The sequence below is a fragment of the Rana temporaria genome, chromosome 8, assembly GCF_905171775.1.
Source record: "Rana temporaria chromosome 8, aRanTem1.1, whole genome shotgun sequence".
Classification (NCBI taxonomy): domain Eukaryota; kingdom Metazoa; phylum Chordata; class Amphibia; order Anura; family Ranidae; genus Rana; species Rana temporaria.
In genome coordinates, this window is record NC_053496.1 from 7,929,949 (window position 1) to 7,949,074 (window position 19,126).

Genomic DNA, 19,126 nt, shown 5'->3' on the forward strand with positions numbered 1-19,126 from the left:
GGCGTAACTCTTTGTGAATCTACCTATGTGACCGTAAGGCACAAGAGTCTCATTTAAAGTCCCACCAACCAGATTTTGGATTTAGTAATCGAACATCTTCCATTTTCAACCCTGTAGCGATTGCACAAGTGCAAAACTAAAAATAACAATGTGAATACATCAACATTTCAAATGAAATATGTGAATAATCCAGGAAAACACATTTATAAATGGCAAAATAAATGTGAACCGTAAATATATGAAAGAATGATCCAACGATATCTGGCTGAAAATGAATCAGAAAGACTGATAGATCATATGTTAAAGTGAAAAGTTCATACGTGAAAAATGTTATCAAATGAATATTCCGTGGGTCAAAGTTCATAAATATTGAAGTATATAAAATCCTTGCACCCGTGCAGAAAAAGGTTATTTTGTGGAGTTAATCCATATGTACAAACTCTTCAAAGGTTTGAGAAGAAGCTATTGTGAAGTCCACCACCAGAGCTCCGTGACCCCCCGTGACAAAGGATCCGGAGAAGCTTAGATTGAAAACCACGATTTGCTCCAAAGACACCCAAGATGGACAGCAACCTCAGTCAGCACGCTCCGTAGACACTTAATAGATCTCAAACTCGTGTATGCCATGCAAAAGACATGATGCTTCCATAGTGTAAAAAAGCTTAAAGGTTTAATAAAATAAAAAAAGTAGCACACTTACAGTTATACAGCGTTAAAAGAAGCGTTAAGCCTGTTGTGCCGGCTGGACACAAACAGGCAAACCCGTCCATCTGGATACACAAGTGTAATGGGTGATGACGTCAGCGCGCCGCTCCGCCCTACGTCGTTTCGTAATAGAATTATGTCTTCCAGGGGCAACCAATGAATAATGGCTTAAGGAGCCCTATGGGTGTCTCTGGGCACTATTTCTCGGATGTATGATAGCAGTGTTGGCTACTCAGGTAACACCACTTTTATGTTGATATGAGGATTGAGACTCCTGTTGTTAATTAGCTTGATTCAGAAAGAGTTAAGCCGGCGTATCAGTAGATACGCCGTCGTAACTCGGAATCTAAGCCGTCGTACATTTAAGTTAAAGTACAATACAAATTGAGATACACTTAAATGTAGCCAAGATACGACTGCCTGCGTCGCTGTTTCTTAGCTGTCTAGTTCCGCCGGCCGCTAGGGGATTGAACGCTGATTTACGCCTAGAATGCGTAAATCAGCGAGATACGCCTATTCACGAACGTACGCTTGCCTGTCGCAGTAAAGATACGCCATTTACGTAAGGCATTTTCAGGCGTAAAGTTAGTCCAACAAAAAGCTGGCCTAGCCAATGTTAAGTATGGACGTCGTTCCCGCGTCGAATTTTGAAAATGTTACATATTTTTCGTAAGTCGTCCGTGAATGGGGCTGGATGTAATTTACGTTCACGTCGAAACCAATAAGTCCTTGCGGCGTACTTTGGAGCAATGCACACTGGGATATATCCACGGACGGCGCATACGCCGTTCGTTAAAAACGTCAATCACGTCGGGTCATGGTTTATTTACAAAAAACACGCCCACCTCTTCACAATTTGAATTAGGTGCGCTTACGCCGGCCCATTTACGCTACGCCGCCGTAACTTAGGAGGCAAGTGCTTTGTAAATACAGCACTTGCCTCTCTGACTTACGGCGGCGTAGCGTAAATACGATACGCCGGCTCAAAAATACGCCGCCCTACGTGAATCCAGCTAACTGTATTTCATATGAATGTGACTGTACCATGTAGTGCCATGTTTTCTCATCAATAAAAAAACTTTTGTTGATAAAAAACAAAACAAAAGGAAGCTGCATGGCTGAACAAACATGGACTCCGTCTCTGACCATAACAACCCAAAAGCTCCCATATTGCCGAAAGGAATCCTTATTCTGCGTTGTTCCAGAGAACAACGTGTAGCACTACCCCCATATGAGCTGCTGGTTTAGATTTGGGTTTTGCACGTTACCTCAATATTCGTGGTCTAGGGGAAGAAAGTCTGTAAAAACTCCTATGTCCACACAAGATGTAAAACAGCCGTTTTATGTTTGTTTAAAACTTGTGAAGAAAGTAGAAGGTAGGAGGAGAAGGGGAAGGTTCAGTTACGCGGTATAGATCACTGGGGGAAAACTTCTCAAGCTCCAACAGTCACTCACCACTCCCTCCTGAGTGGGTATTGCTCACCCAGATAGACCCCTCTCACCTGGCCTAGCAGCTGGGATGAAGCACAAATCAATGCGATAACAGTCTCTGCCACAGACTGATTGAGAACAAAATGGATAGTCCGGAATCCTCTGCCACAGGATTTTAACCCCCGAACTTCCAGCCAGACTGTAAAAAGAGCCTTAAAGGCGAACTGTAGAGCAATTAGAGCTGTGGATCCCTCCTTAACAAGGTCACCAGGCCTATCCCGAGACATTAGCCTTCTGCTTGGTCTTCTCCAGGGCAGGTCCTCCCCTGGTTTCCTCCATCAAGTAGCTTCCTCTGAATTCAGATGGACAGTCTGCACAACCGGGAGGAGACCTTTCGCGAGATCTGGCGACCCTGGAATCACTTTATGTACACGAACGCTTATTTACAGGAGGTGGCTCACCCTCTGGGCGAGAGGCCCTTAATGCTCTCTTTCTCCTTCCTTTTTCCTCAGTACTTCTCTGTTCTGGGGACGTTCACTCCCGATCCGCCACCACCCCCCCGTTTTTCCCTCCCTCCCTCTCACCTTTCCCCTCTTTGAGATTCAGGGGTGGAAAATACCTTACAGATACGGGGTGTATCTTTAGGCATCTTTTGTATTTATATTGCCCCATCCCCGGGCGCACTAAACCCAAAGGGAGGTTTTACTTCCCGCTAAGTTTACTGGAAAATCCCAAACCAAGTTACTCCCTGCTACCATTTGTTTTATGATCGGTATGTCTCACTTTTCTTTTGTTTTAAGCATAGCTGTCTCAACCATGTATAGAAATGTTCAATAGTTGTCCCAGCGTGATGCACTGAGCAATATCCCTGCATATGTCATTACTAAGTCCACATGGGCCTGTTTTCTGACTTTAACCACTTAAGGAGCGCCTAACGCCGATATACGTTGGCAGAATGGCACGGCTGGGCACAATCACGTATCTGTACGTGATTGTTAAATGTGGGAAAAAAGGACGCCAATTTTGTTTGGGAGTCACGTCGCACGACCACGCAATTGTCAGTTAAAGCGACGCAGTGCCAAATCGCAAAAAAGGGCAAGGTCCTTAACCTGCATAATGGTCCGGGTGGTTAAAGAGCCTAAATGTTACTCAATTGACATACTGTGAACTTTGGTTTCTTTGTTACATGCAACTTTCTTTGGTTAATAAAGGAATTATAAAAAATTAAAAAATAAAAACCTTGTGGAGATTGGATATATACCGGTACATATTTTATGGGAAACATAGATACTCACATAACCGCATTGAAGGTAGACAACAATCTGTCTTTTTACCCTAGCATTGGCCATAGTTTAATATATATATATATATATATATATATATATATATATATATATATATATATATATATATATATATATATATATATAATTATGATTACATCTGACACTATATATATATATATTTTTTTTTTATTATATACCGTGTTTCCCCGAAAATACGACCGGGTCTTATATTAATTCTGGCTACAAAAAACACACTAGGGCTTATTTTCAGGGGATGTCTTATTTATTTATGGTATGTACAAAACAAAGTCCCCCCCCTGTCAGCTCTGGAGTCAGCATTGTGAAATTCTGTAATCCCAAAAATAAACCTTTGTTTAAAGACCTTATAAAATGATGTAATCCGTTCTGTAAAAAGATGATATCATGTGCAGTGTGTCTCCTTGTGTAACATTATTGTGGAAAATACCTTAATTACAGTGCCGCTTGCCGCTCATGTGACCCGCTGGAGCTCTTCTTCCCTACTCCAAATTACTGCAGAGGGAGGGGGCCAAGATCCCCAAAGACGTCAGCCCCACTCTGATTACTGCAGTGGGTAGGGGCTTAATAAAGTTTTATTAAAAAAAAACAGCCGACATCAGCCGGGAGGAGAGGAGAAGAGCTCCGGTGGGTCACATGAGCGCCGTCACATGAGCGCCCAGCAGTGCTGTAAATAAGGTATTTTCCACAATAAAGTTACAAAAGGGAGACACACTGCACATTATATAATGTTTTTACAGAATGGATTACATGTTTTTACAAGGACTTTAACTAGGGCTTATTTTTGGGGTAGGGCTTATATTGCAGCCATCCCAGAAACTCATGCTAGGTCTTATTTTCGGGGTAGGGCTTATTTTCGGAGAAACAGGGTAGTATATAATCATAATTTAATGACACAATTTGAGCTGCATCAGCCACGTGCAAGTTTTAGTTTTTGTTTCCCCCGGGATGTTGTAAAAAAAAAAAAAAAGTAAAAAAAAAAAAAAAAAAAAAACACACAGGTGTCGGCAATTGCATTTAAAAAAAAGAAAAAAAAAAGGCAAGTCTGCACATAATAACTGGATGTCATTTTGTTATGACATTTCTGCAACTTCTTGTTGACAAAGTAATCGGTTTGCATTTCCTGGAAACTTACAACTACCTAAGCACATTCATTATGCTTAATTAGTGTCACGGTTCGCAGGTTCCCATCTATTAGTGTCGCGGTTTCACATGTTGCGTCGTAGCCTCGGGCGCAGACAATGTAGAATGATAGGAGATCGGGATATAGCCTGTAGACGAGGACTGGTGGAGGATCGGCATGCCTTGAATGAGGCTGTCACACGGATTCCGGTGGCTGTGGTCAAATTATGATGAGCTCATCAATATTCACTTTCTGGAAAACGAAACTTCTAAATATACTTCCATATTCAAAAATATCCTCATGGCAGATTGTTAGAGGAGACCGGGAAGAGTCTAGAGTCCAATTATTTAAAAGGAACTCGCTTATCATAGAACTTTATAAAAGCATCCACTTGCTGAATTCTTTAACCACTTCAGCTCCGGAAAGGTTTTACCTCGTTCATGCCCAGGCCATTTTTTGCTATTCAGCACTGCGCTACTTTAATCACTTAAGACCCGGACCAAAATGCAGGTAAAGGACCCGGCCTGTTTTTGCGATTCGGCACTGCGTCGCTTTAACTGACAATTGCGCGGTCGTGCGACTTGGCTCCCAAACAAAATTTACGTCCTTTTTTCCCCACAAATAGAGCTTTCTTTTGGTGGTATTTGATCACCTCTGCGGTTTTTATTTTTTGCGCTATAAACAAAAATAGAGCGACAATTTTGACAAAAATGAAACATTTTTTCCTTTTTGCTATAATAAGTGTAGTGTGTCATGCCGTGAGCCTGGCTCCCCCTCCCCCACCTCTTTTTCTCAGCTGCTGCAGAACTTCATGGAGGGGGGGGGGTGGGGCTGCTGAGCGTTGTGGTGCAGGGCAGTGACTGGCAGCTGCCTGCCTCTCCACCCTAAAATGGCCCCCCTACCTGCCTCTCCACCAGCTGCGGCGGGTGGGTGCAGAGCTGAGCCTGGCTCCCCCTCCCCCACATCTGTTTACTTTTCTCAGCTGCTGCAGAACTTCATAGAGGGGGGAGAGGGTGTTGCCCCTGAGTGTTGTGGTGCAGGGCAGTGACTGGCAGCTGCCCCCCTTCCTGCATCCTAAAATGCCCCCCCCTGCCTCTCCACCCTAAAATGCCCCCCCCTTCCTGCCTCTCCATCCTAAAATGTTCCCCCCACCTCTCCACCCTAAAACGGCCCCCCTTCCTGCCTCTCCATCCTAAAATGCCCCCCCTGCCTCTCCACCCTAAAACGGACCCCCTCCCTGCCTCTCCACCCTAAAATTCCCCCCTCCTTGCCTCTCCACCCTAAACAATAGCTAAACATGGCCCTGTCCTGACTTTTATATATAATTGTAAGGGGTTAGCTCGGTAGCGGGGTGTGTGACCTCCTGAGTGGGTTCACTACACACTGAATTATACAGAGAGGCAGCCGTGGGTGGTTGAAAAAACAATAGGGTTATGGTTTATTCTTCCATATTGCTGGAAACAAGTGCAAGCATCCAAACAGCATAAACAAAATCAAAACATTAAAAAAAAACCCTGGCCACTTGGGCCGTCTACCTTCACCACACAGGAACCTACCTATGGAGTCTGGCACAGCCCACTGCTGGTCTACCAGCAGAAAACAATAGTCTTTTTGATTTTCTTATCACACAGCAAGAATATCAACAACCACTTCACCTTCAGAAGTCTTCCTCAGCTCACTGCTCTACTTAAAGCGGATGTGCCACAGGGAAAAAATATTAAAAGCCAGCAGCTACAAATACTGCAGCTGCTGACTTTTAATATTAGGACACTTACCTGTCCTGGAGTCCAGCGCTGATCGCAGCAGAGCACGAGCCGATCGCTCGTCACCCTGCTGCTCCCCCCTCCATCCACGCTGAGGGAACCAGGAAGTGAAGCGCTGCGGCTTCACTGCCCGGTTCCCTACGGCGCTGCGCCCGCCGATTGGCTCACACACTGTGTGCTGGGAGCCGAGTGTTCCCAGCACACAACGGGCGAAAGACGGGAAGTCAGAAAAACCCGTCTTTCGCCCGTAGCGCGTGGCCGGAAGTGGGTGCAAATACCTGTCTTTAGACAGGTGTCTGCACCCCCCTCCCCCCTGAAAGGTGTCAAATGTGACACCGGAGGGGGGGAGGGTTCCGATCAGCGGGACTCCACTTTAGGGTGGAGAACCGCTTTAACTCAACAAGCCTTAGGATGCAGCAGTAATCCCCTGGACAACTTATAGAGGCCTTAATTTTCTCATTCTGAACAGCTGAAACTATCCAACGTCCTTAAACCTTTCTGGCTACCTCTGCAGCCGACACCTGATAGCAATTGGTGAATTTTCTAAGCAAGGCAGAAATGTATCTCCCGTCTGTGTCAACACCCCCAGATTTACCTGACTTCCAGTCACAATATTTGTATAATTATATATATATATATATATATATATATATATATATATATATATATATATATATATATATATATATATATATATATATATATATACATACACACGCACACACACACACACACACACACACACATACATATACACACACAGTACTCTAAAAAAATATTTTTCATCTGCTATTTTGTTCATGCTTTGTGGAGTTTACAATGTAGGGTTAAGCAGAAGGCATGGTGGAGGCAACTTTCAAAGGACAATGAAATATTCATTAGTAAATTGTGGTCCATATATGTTTAGTGGAAGTGACAGCGGAAGGCCTGGAAGGAGGCATTCAGAGTGGATCTTCTGTTCCTTCTCTCACAGCAATTTAACATTTCCTTATGACTGATGTGGTTTGCCATATAACTTGTTTTTCACTCTTGTTCAGGGACTAGTCAAGCCCTGGGTATTGCTTTAATCCAATTATTCTTTGTAGGGAGGTAAGTAAATGAGGGTCTGGCCAGGAATAGATGGGACTAACTAAATTGTATTCTACTGATCAGGTTCAAAAGTTATAGGGTCCATGTACTTCACCATACTGCCCTGCTCAGCAATTGAGCAGCCATTTTTCTGTTGACATATAAAGGGGTTGTAAACCTTTGTGTTTATTCACCTTAAAGCGGTAGTTCACCCTCACTGACATGATTTTTCCATCGAGACAGGCATTGTAGCACGAGCTACAGTATGCCTGTCCCGATTTTTTTACCCCCGTACTCACTGTGTACTCGTACATTATAGATTTCGGCTCCCGCGGGGAATGGGCGTGCCTATGGAGAGGGAGGATGATTGACGGCCGGCCCTGGCACGTCACTCTCCCCGAAGACAGCCGGAGTAGGTCTCGGCTCTTCACGGCGCCTGCGCACAGGCTATGCGCAGGCGCCGTGAAGAGCCAAGCCTATTTCGGCTATTTCCGGAGAAGCGTGACGCGCCAGAGCCGGCCGTCAATCATCCTCCATCTCCATAGGCACGCCCATTCCCCGAGGGGAGTCGGTATCTTCGATGTACGAGTACACGGTGAGTACGGGGATAAAAAAATCGGGACAGGCATACTGTAGCTCGCGCTACAATGCCCGATTTTATGGTAGAAGAAAAAAAAATATTTTTTTTTGGGTTTATAGGGTGAACCCCCGCTTTAATGCATCCTATCCTATTTACCGTCCCCCCCCCCCCCCCGATCCCCTATTTACTTACCTCAGCCCTCGAACGTCCCGCGTCGAGAACGCGCTTGATTCTTGGCTCTTCTCGGCCCGCTCTTCAATGGATATATTGATAGCGGCGCGAGCCAATGGCTGCGCTTCTATCAATCAACTCCAATGATGTGAGGTACAGGGGGCGGGGCCGAATCCTGTGCAGAGACCGCCCTGTCTTTCCTCCGCTCTCCCCCTATGGGGAATCGGATGAATACGGACCGTGTGTCTGTATTCATCAGATCCGTTCCGCCAGACGGAAGAAAAATAGGGTTTTCTTCCGTCTGAAAAAACTGATCTTTGCGGACGCGGATGTTTGCGGACGTTAGCGGATGCTCAATCCGCTAACGTCTGCAATCCCATAGGGAAGCAGACTTGTAATAAATGGACCGTTTGTCCGTCTGTGTGTAAGGGCCCCAACTCCCTTGGTAGAGTGCTTCCAGAAGCAGGGAGGAGCCGAGACAGCCACCGAGGGACCCCAGAAGACGAGATTCGGAAGCCACTCTGTGCCAAGCCAGCTGCACAGTGGAGGCAAGTATAACATGTTTGTTATTAAAAAAAAACGAACCCATACACCCCCTTTAATGCTTTAGTCATTTCCTATTCTCATTTCTGTAATGTGTCACTGTCCTAACAGAATATCAGGGACTCCGGGGGTTGTCATTGGTATCAGTGGGAGGAATAGTGTCCCATCATTGGTATCGGTGGGAGGAATAGTGTCCCATCATTGGCATCAGTGGGAGGAATAGTGTCCCATCATTGGTGTCAGTGGGAGGAATAGTGACCCATCATTGGTGTCAGTGGGAGGAATAGTGACCCATCATTGGTGTCAGTGGGAGGAATAGTGACCCATCATTGGTGTCAGTGGGAGGAATAGTGTCCCATCATTGGCGTCAGTGGGAGGAATAGTGTCCCATCATTGGCGTCAGTGGGAGGAATAGTGTCCCATCATTGGCGTCAGTGGGAGGAATAGTGTCCCATCATTGGCATCAGTGGGAAGAATAGTGTCCCATCATTGGCATCAGTGGGAGGAATAGTGACCCATCATTGGCATCAGTGGGAGGAATAGTGTCCCATCATTGGCATCAGTGGGAGGAATAGTGTCCCATCATTGGCATCAGTGGGAGGAATAGTGTCCCATCATTGGCATCAGTGGGAGGAATAGTGTCCCATCATTGGCATCAGTGGGAGGAATAGTGTCCCATCATTGGCATCAGTGGGAGGAATAGTGTCCCATCATTGGCGTCAGTGGGAGGAATAGTGTCCCATCATTGGTGTCAGTGGGAGGAATAGTGTCCCATCATTGGTGTCAGTGGGAGGAAGTGTGTCCCATCATTGGTATCAGTGGAAGGAATAGTGCCCCAGGACCCCTAATTTGCAGTTTAGAGACCACTGTCCTATACAACATGACTGTCTAATCTCCTTTAGATCTACCATCAACTATTAGATGCGGGGGTCTGCTTTCATACTAATTGAATGAATGGTTTAGGTTTGTCCTCATATTACATAGTTTTGGTAAAAACAAATGAGCTTGTACAATTATATAATATACAGCAAGTGTTAAACTTTTAATTGCAGCATTCATCTTGATCCCAATGTCAGAGCTCCTAATGCACATCCCGGAGTCCCGAGGTCCAGAATGTAAAACGATGAACAACCCGTGAAATTTACATACATAAAAAAAGAAGAGGAATGGAATTAATGAGTTTTTGAATTTAAATGTCATTCTTGGCTGTAAGGAAGAGCTGAAGGCACAGGGAGGAAAGAAATGGGATGCGACATGCATGTCTACAGGCGGCACTTGAAATATAGAGAACAGCGAAAAGCAAAGTCAGGAGTTCAATTAGAAGAACTTTGCTAAAAAATAGGAAATTCCACCCTAAACCAAACCGACCGTTTCCTATCACTATCCCTGTAATAATGTATTTGTGTCATCAGCCAAATAAAGCTTTCAGAAGAATTACATACAAGGAAGACAAAGTATGTGTCAGGGACGTGCGGGCCGTAGCACAGCTGAAGTTCCGAGGCGCAGGAATATTCACACATTCATGAAGATGGGGATGCCTATGGACATGTGTTCGCCATGGACCCCCCGACGCCAAATGGCCAATATACATTAAGTGCAGCAACTACACTAGTACATTGCGGTCTGATCTGCACTGCAGCTGTACCCGTGTTCCTGAATTCGATTCTGCTGACTTCTGTGTTTGACCCGGCTTGCTCCTGACTTTGCTTGAACGCTACCTACCCTGACCTTGGCCGGTCTCTGGACCTTGCTCTGTCGTTTTTACATACTGCCTGATCTGGTGTTACCAACCTTTGCCTGTACCTAATGGCGGACTGTCCATAAGGGGCGCCACCCCCCCAATCCATGCACCCAGCCCCTAATCTACACGCAGGGCGTCGGGCGCATGAATTCCAATGTATTTTCCCCTTTTTTGAAGCACATAACGGGGGGAGTGACACTTGTTTGACAACCCCCCCCCCCCAAATATTAAGCACCAGCTGCCACTGCCTGTACACTTGACATTTCCTTGCCCGACGTTTTTGCCTGTTGCCGAACTAGCTTGTCTGACCGCGCATCCAGTTTCTATTCTGCCCTGCATGCGCCTGCCTAGCTCCCGCTGGAGCTTCCTCTACTGTAGGCCACCAGTCTTTCTGCACCAGCTATTAGCCGCTGCCTACTGCCCACCAGCCCAGGGTCTGCTGTTCCTGCTGACACCTGCTGTTCCTGCTGACATCTGCTGTTCCAGCTATCCGGTCCAATCTGGTGACACACATGCTACACATCTCTACTTCCAGCGGAAGACTACACAGGCACTCATATCACACCGTGCGGCCACTGAGAATCGAGCAATCAAACCCCTTGTTCAATGTGCATCAGCTCAGAAAAATGAGAGCTCAGATTCAGACTGTAGATGTGAGCCAACATTGGTTGTAAACCTCAGACATGAGATATGAACAGAGCATATCCCTCTATAGTGTGTACTTGTCTCAATCCAGAGCACTGAGTGTCATTTTTGTCTGCTGCCTCCTTCCTCTGCTATCAGCAGATGTCACTTCTGACAAGTTTTTCTGACACCAAGAGATAAAAAAAAGGGGACAGGCAGGGCTGGCGCTCCTGCTAGGTGAACCAGGCCGCTGCCTATGGTGCGCTGCTGCTTAGGGGGCACAACCACGGCAGCCAACTTCCCCACTAACCTGGACAAGGAACACGAGGGGCCCGACACAGGGCTGGGGTGCTGACTAAATCTCCAGGGAAAGCAGCAGTCGTCGTGGACATTTGTCGCAGCTGCTGCAGAGTGGGTCAGCAGAAGCTTAGTCTGTGAGGAGGGTCAACACAATTTGAATCGGTCGAAAAATGATCGACAGAATCAAATTCTGTGTGAAGAATAGCTGGTTAAGGAGCAGGCCGGGAAGCCAGCCTTAACAACCAACGACTCATCAGTTATCAGTGGGGTTCCCCATTGAGAGCTGAAATGTAAACAAAAGAATGGCAGCAATAGTAAATTCAGAAAACAGCATGGGGTCCCCCTCCCAATCCATGCCCGGCCCTTCAAGGGCGACCCTGCCACCTTTTGACGCCACCAACTGGGGCATCCGGGGTTTATGATGTCGCAAGGGCACAGGGTCATCCAATATGTCATTGAGTGACTACGTCCCTTGGCTATTTAAGAAATGTCCGACATAGGAGCAGGCAGTCGGTGGGAGCGTTCGTCAAGACCGGAGGCAATTTTTTCTTTTTTCGGGGGCGTCGTGATTGATGATGGTACATTGGGGGACATTTAATTTTTTAGTAAAGGAATGGCCAAAAACCTGACGCCCTTCCCCCCCCCCCCCATCACCCTGGTGACAAGGTGCTTTGGGGTGGATAGGGGGCAGAGCTCACGTGTGCCCTCCCCTTCTTGTCCTGCATGCTTAGATAAGGGTCTGGTATGGATTTTGGGGGGGATCCCACGCCGTAAAAAGAAAAAAAAAATTGCTGTGGTGTTCCTGTTAAAATCCATACAATACCCAACGGGCCTAGTATGGATTGTTTTTTTTTCCTGAATTTAGTTTTGCTACCATTCGATTGTTTACATTTCAGCTCTTGGCGTGGAAGCCCGCTGACAGCTGAGTCATCGGTTGTTAAGAACGTGGTAGCCGCTTCCCGGCCCTCTCCTTAACCAGCTTGTCACGGTCTCTGCACCTCCTTGTCCCTTACACCCCAGAGAGCTGTCCCCTGCTGTGATCATTTGGGGTGTGGTTGTATGGCGTCGTTTGTGTCTGTCTGCCTTGGAAGAAACGTATATTATGGGATGGATGACCATGTGGAGGGGAGGGGGGGGGGGGCGACTCCTCCAGCAGCCCCCCCTGCTGATATGCTTGAATACAACTGACCTGTGTGTCTATTGTCATTGGACAGTTTAACCCGCCCTGTTTTCAAGGGGGGGGGGGGGTGTCTCTGCAGGATTTTATCTGTTGAAACGTGCTGGAAGAAAGGTTTTGTTGTTCGCCATCACAACTCCTGCTTCCTACATGGCCTGTCTGTGCAGTCCTAGGCTACGGCAAGCGACTACAGACCAACCCCTTTGTCTTTCTCCATCCTGCGAGTGGATAACCCCTGGCTGTGTGCCATCCTGAGAGTGGATTATCCCTGTGATCGCCCACGCTGTGAGTAGAGCGAACTCTGTTCTTGTGTGTCCAAGACTGGCCACAGACTATCCCTAGTGCCAGAACTCTGTTATTTGTCTTGTTTGGCCAGCCTGACACGGATTACCCCTCACCAGTGGGGACGGTACTACCCCGCTGTGCATTTATATTGTGTTACAGATAGAGCGATTTTATCTCCCCCAAAAAAATCTGCGATAAAAAAAAAAAAAAAAAAACACACACACACACACACACACACACACACACACAACTTGATTCACGATTCAAAATAGAGATTTTTTTTTTTGATGGACACTGCGCCGGTCCTGAGGAACTGCGGGCAGGAGTTTTTAGGCGAGGCTGCAGCTTCGGCCTAGTGGACTAAGCCGAAGGCGCGGCCTCGCCTAAAAACTCCTGCCCGCAGCTCCTCAGGACCAGGGCGATTTCAGCGCTGGTCCTGGTGAAAATCTGAATCGATTTGCTGAAAATCTGAATCGATTTGACCTCTCGACTCAATTCACAATTTAAATAGATTTTTTCCCCCAGCCCTAGTTACGGACCCTTGTTTTGCCCAGCTGTGATACTTGCTACCTGGCTGTGTGTTAACCCCCTACATCTCCGTCACACAGCTATTCTTCGCACAGAAATAAAAATCGATAATTTTTCAACTGTTCCAAATCATTTCTGACATTCGTTAGAAAATGAACAAGATTAAACAAATTTCAACTAAAATTTGTTACCATTTAATTCAGAAGATTCAGATACATCTGAATCTCAAAATTTGTTCGAATTTACATTTGGACCAAAACGGACCCTCCATTTCCTGCCAACATCATTTCTAGCCAACCCTTTAAAACTAGCTAAACAAGTTCATTAGCACTCGAAATAGAGGAAACCCAGCTACTGAAAATAGCAATAGCAAAAATACCTAAAATTTGCCCGAATTTACATTTGGACCATAACGAATTGCACATGTACAGTACAGACCAAAAGTTTGGACACACCTTCTCATTCAAAGATTTTTCTTTATTTTCATGACTATGAAAATTGTAGATTCACACTGAAGGCATCAAAACTATGAAGTAACATATGTGGAATTATACATAACAAAAAAGTGTGAAACAACTGAAAATAGATTTCATATTCTAGGTTCTTCCACCTTTTGCAGCAGACACATCTCTAGAACTGGTAAGAGGAGACTGTGTGAATCAGGCCTTCATGGTAGAATATCTGCTAGGAAACCACTGCTAAAGAAAGGCAACAAGCAGAAGAGACTTGTTTGGGGTAAAGAACACAAGGGATGGACATTAGACCAGTGGAAATCTGTGCTTTGGTCTGATGAGTCCAAACTTGAGATCTTTGGTTTCAACCCCCGTGTCTTTGTGCGACGCAGAAAAGGTGAACAGATGGACTCTAGATGCCTGGTTCCCACTGTGAAGCATGGTGGAGGAGGTGTGATGGTGCTTTGCTGGTGACACTGTTGGGGATTTATTCAAAATTGAAGGCATACTGAACCAGCATGGCTACCACAGCATCTTGCAGCGGCATGCTATTCCATCCGGTTTGCGTTTAGTTGGACCATCATTTATTTTTCAACAGGACAATGACCCCAAACACACCTCCAGGCTGTGTAAGGGCTATTTGACCAAGAAGGAGAGTGATGGGGTGCTGTGCCAGGTGACTACCTCTTGAAGCTCATCAAGAGAATGCCAAGAGTGTGCCAAGCAGTAATCAAAGCAAAAGGTGGCTACTTTGAAGAACCTAGAATATGAAATATATTTTCAGTTGTTTCACACTTTTTTGTTATGTATAATTCCACATGTGTTACTTCATAGTTTTGATGCCTTCAGTGTGAATCTACAATTTTCATAGTCATGAAAATAAAGAAAACTCTTTGAATGAGAAGGTGTGTCCAAACTTTTGGTCTGTACTGTATATTCCTCACTCCCTCCATTTTCTGCCAACATCACTTTCAAACTAGCTAAACAAGTTAATTAGCACTTGAAATAGAGGAAACCAAGCTACTGAAAATAGCAATAGCCAAAATACCTTGTCAACAATTCTGGACCAATAAGCATGGTATAACACTTGAGCTTCTGCTTTACAATAAAAAAAAAGAATCCAACAAACTCCCCTTCTAATTGATTGTATTTTTATTTTTTATTTTTTTTAGGCAGGACGACCTTCTTTTAAAACTTAAATCAAATAACCTCCGATCATAACGGCAGAACAACAAAAAAGCCTGCAGGGAAAGTACAGAAAAATAAAAAAAGGACCGTTCACTTATAGACTGTTCGGTACCACATACTGTCAGAAAGAATGTACTATCTTTGGCTTGCCTTTGACGTCCCTTTAAGCCTTTTTCTGTGGAGCTTTGCGGCTTTTGAAGTTGGTTTGTTGCATCGAGCATGAGAAACTTCCTGGAGTTATCATAGCGTCTGACTGACAATAATTCAGCCTAAACGTCGGAGAACTATTTATTGCCAGTCATTAGAGAACGTGTAGTGTAAGGTCTCCACAGTTTCAAAGGAGAAAAAAAAAAAAAACAATCGGCATTCACGTTTGAATATTGCACATAATTCGGGAGACGGGGGGGCGGGCTTGGATGTTTGCGCATTTCCCTGTTAAGCGGCTGAATTTTCATCATTCTTATTTTTCCACAGGGCCTTTTATCGGATCACGGAACTGCCAAAAGTAAGCCAGTAAATAAAAGAGAACGGTGGAAAGGTCTGAAAACCTGATTTATAGGAATGATATTCTTTTTTCGTATTGCATTACCCATGAGAGCGCCTAATGCGAAAATAAATATACAAAAAATAATTTTAAAGCAATTCCACTTGTAATGCCCTTTAGAAGAACTAATGTTAATGCTCTAGAAATATTATGATGTTCAAAGGAACCAGATTGGCCTAAAACGCAACTCATAAATAATATGATGTTTTGACGAAAAAATACATCTGCTTTTTTGCAGGCATTTTATTTTTTCCCCAGCGTATTCAAACTAGATACAGTGGAACCTTGGATTACAAGCATAATCCGTTCCAGGAGAATACTTGTAATCCAAAGCACTCGCATATCAAAGCGAGTTTCCCCATAGAAGTCAACGGAAACAAAGATAATTTGTTCCGCATTGACTTCTATGCCATGCAATACCACATGTGGCCAGAGGTGGGGGGGGGGCGCCGGAGAGCTTTAGAAATGCTCGCAAAGGCTTTGGGGACAGCTCGGCTGAACTCGGGAAAACCTCAGAAATACTCTGTTTTTCCGAACAGCTCTGCTTAGCTCCAGCGCCCCCGCACCTCTGGCCAAATGCTGTACTGCACTCCCCATTAGCTTGAATTCAACACGTTTTGCAAGACAACACTTAATGCTTGTTAACCGCGTTACTCATAAACCAAGGTTCCACTGTATTTCACTAAAAGTTTCCAAAAGGGGCCACCCCATCAATGGAGGTGGAAGAATGCAGGCCACAAGGGGCCCATCAACGAGGACTAGGCCTTGCTCTTGTGCTACATGTTTCTGCGGTTTGATTTAATTCCAGCTCAGTTTATCAAGGTGCAGTATCCCGCTGTCTATGAAGGCCTGTTTTTTGCTCAGTGCCTATGCTTTTTCATACCATCAGTAGAGAAGTCGTTGTGCTACTAGGCCTTGAACGACCCACAACCAAGCAAACCCTGATGATCATCGAGGTACAAGAACGCCGGCCACATGGGGCCCATCAACGAGGTGGAAGAACGCCGGCCACAAGGGCCGCATCAACGTGGTGGAAGAACGCCGGCCACAAGGGGCCCCATCAACGAGGTGGAAGAACGCCGGCCACAAGGGGCCCCATCAACGAGGTGGAAGAACGCCGGCCACAAGGGCCGCATCAACGTGGTGGAAGAACGCCGGCCACAAGGGGCCCCATCAACGAGGTGGAAGAACGCCGGCCACAAGGGGCCCCATCAACGAGGTGGAAGAACGCCGGCCACAAGGGGCCCCATCAACGAGGTGGAAGAACGCCGGCCACAAGGGGCCCCATCAACGAGGTGGAAGAACGCCGGCCACAAGGGGCCCCATCAACGAGGTGGAAGAACGCCGGCCACAAGGGGCCCCATCAACGAGCTGGAAGAACGCCGGCCACAAGGGGCCCATCAACGAGGACTAGGCCTTGCCCTTGTGCTACACGTTTCCGTGGTTTGATTTACGTCCAGCTCAATTTATCAAGGTGCAGTACTAGTTTTTTTAAAATTCATTAAAGTCATTTTTTCCCCAAAAAATTTAATTTGAAAGACCGCTGAGCAAATACAGTGCGACGTAAAATATTGCAACAACCGCCATTTTATTCTCGAGGGTCTCTACTAAAAAAAAATATGTATAAAGTTTGGGGGTTCCAAGTAATTTTCTAGCAAAGAAAAAAAAGAAAAAAAGATTTTAACTTGAAAAGAGCTGTCAGAAAGGTTTGGGGGCAGATTCAGATAGGTCAGCTGATCTTTAGATCCGCGTAACCTATCTGATTTACGTTACGCCGCCGCAAGTTTTTCAGGCAAGTGCTTTATTCAGAAAGCACTTGCCTGTAAAGTTGCGGTGGCGTATCGTAAATCCCCCGGCGGAATTCAAATTTGCCAGGTAGGGGGCGTTTAAAAATTTAAATCAGGTGCGTCCCCGTGCCGAACGAACTGCGCATGCGCCGTCCGTAAACTTTCCCAGCGTGCATTGCTCCAAATGACGTCGCAAGGTCGTCATTGGTTTCGACGTGAGCGTAACTTACGTCCAGCTCTTTTCTGAATCGACTTACGCAAACAACGTAAAATTTCAAAACTCGGCGCGGGAACGACGGCCATACTTAACATTAGCTACCCCTCATATAGCAGGGGTAACTATACGCCGGAAAAAGCCGAACGCAAACGACGTTAAAAAAATGCGCCGGGCGGTTGTTCGTTTCTGAATCGGCGGAAATCCTCATTTGCGCGTAAAAATACCGAAACGCCACCTAGCGGCCGGCCTGGAATTGCAGCCTAAGATCCGATTGTGTAAGACACTTACACCTGGCGGATCTTAGGGATATCTATGCGTGACCTGATTCTATGAATCAGGCGCATAGATACGACGGCCGGACTCCGAGATACGACGGCGTATCTCTTTTCTAAATCCGGGCCTTGGTGTTTAAGTGGTTAAACGTTCCTAATTTACATACAGAAGTCTATTCCTTTAATATAAAAGTCAAATTGATACAATGTTTAGACTTAACATTCCACTGATTAAGAATGTTTTCAAAACTTTGCAGATTGCCCAGACTTGGCAGATTGCCCAGACTTTGACTTTTGGCTGAGAGCAGAGAGGAAATTCTTTGCATACCAAAGTGCAGAGAGAAAATTCTTTGCATACCAAAGATTGTGAAACCCTGTGTCAAGATCACAATGGAAAAAGATCGTGATAACGATTCTCTACGATTAATTGTGTAGCTCTAGTGCCTATGCTTTATCATACCGTCAGTAGATAAGTCGTTGTGCTACTTGGCCTTGAACGACCCACAACCAAGCAAACCCTGATGATCATCAATGAGGTGGAAGAACGCCGGCCACAAGGGGCCCATCAACGTGGTGGAAGAACACTGGCCACAAGGGCCCCATCAACGTGGTGGAAGAACACTGGCCACAAGGGCCGCATCAACGTGGTGGAAGAACACACTGGCCACAAGGGCCGCATCAACGTGGTGGAAGAACACCGGCCACAAGGGCCGCATCAACGTGGTGGAAGAACACCGGCCACAAGGGCCGCATCAACGTGGTGGAAGAACACCGGCCACAAGGGCCCCATAAACGTGCTGGAAGAACACTGGCCACAAGGGCCCCATCAACGTGTTGGAAGAACACTGGCCACAAGGGCCCCATCAACGTGGTGGAAGAACACTGGCCACAAGGGCCCCATCAACGTGGTGGAAGAACACCAGCCACTAGGGGCCCATCAACGAGGTGGAAGAACGCTGGCCACAAGGGGCCCATCAACGTGGTGGAAGAACACCAGCCACAAGGGCCCCATCAACGTGGTTGAGGAACGCTAGCCACAAGGGGACATCAATGGGGTGGAAGAACACCGTCCACAAGGGCCCCATCAATGTGGTGGAGGCAGGGCCGCCATCAGGAATTATGGGGCCCCTTACACAGCTTCAGGCATGGGCCCCCTGGAGCAGAGAACCGGGGGGGGGGGGCTGCCGTCTGAAATTGAGAAGCAGGGGGGCTGCCGCGAATCGAGAAGCGGGGGGGGGCCCCCCTTTACAAAAAAAAAAAAAATTTTATATATATATATATATATATATATATATATATATATAT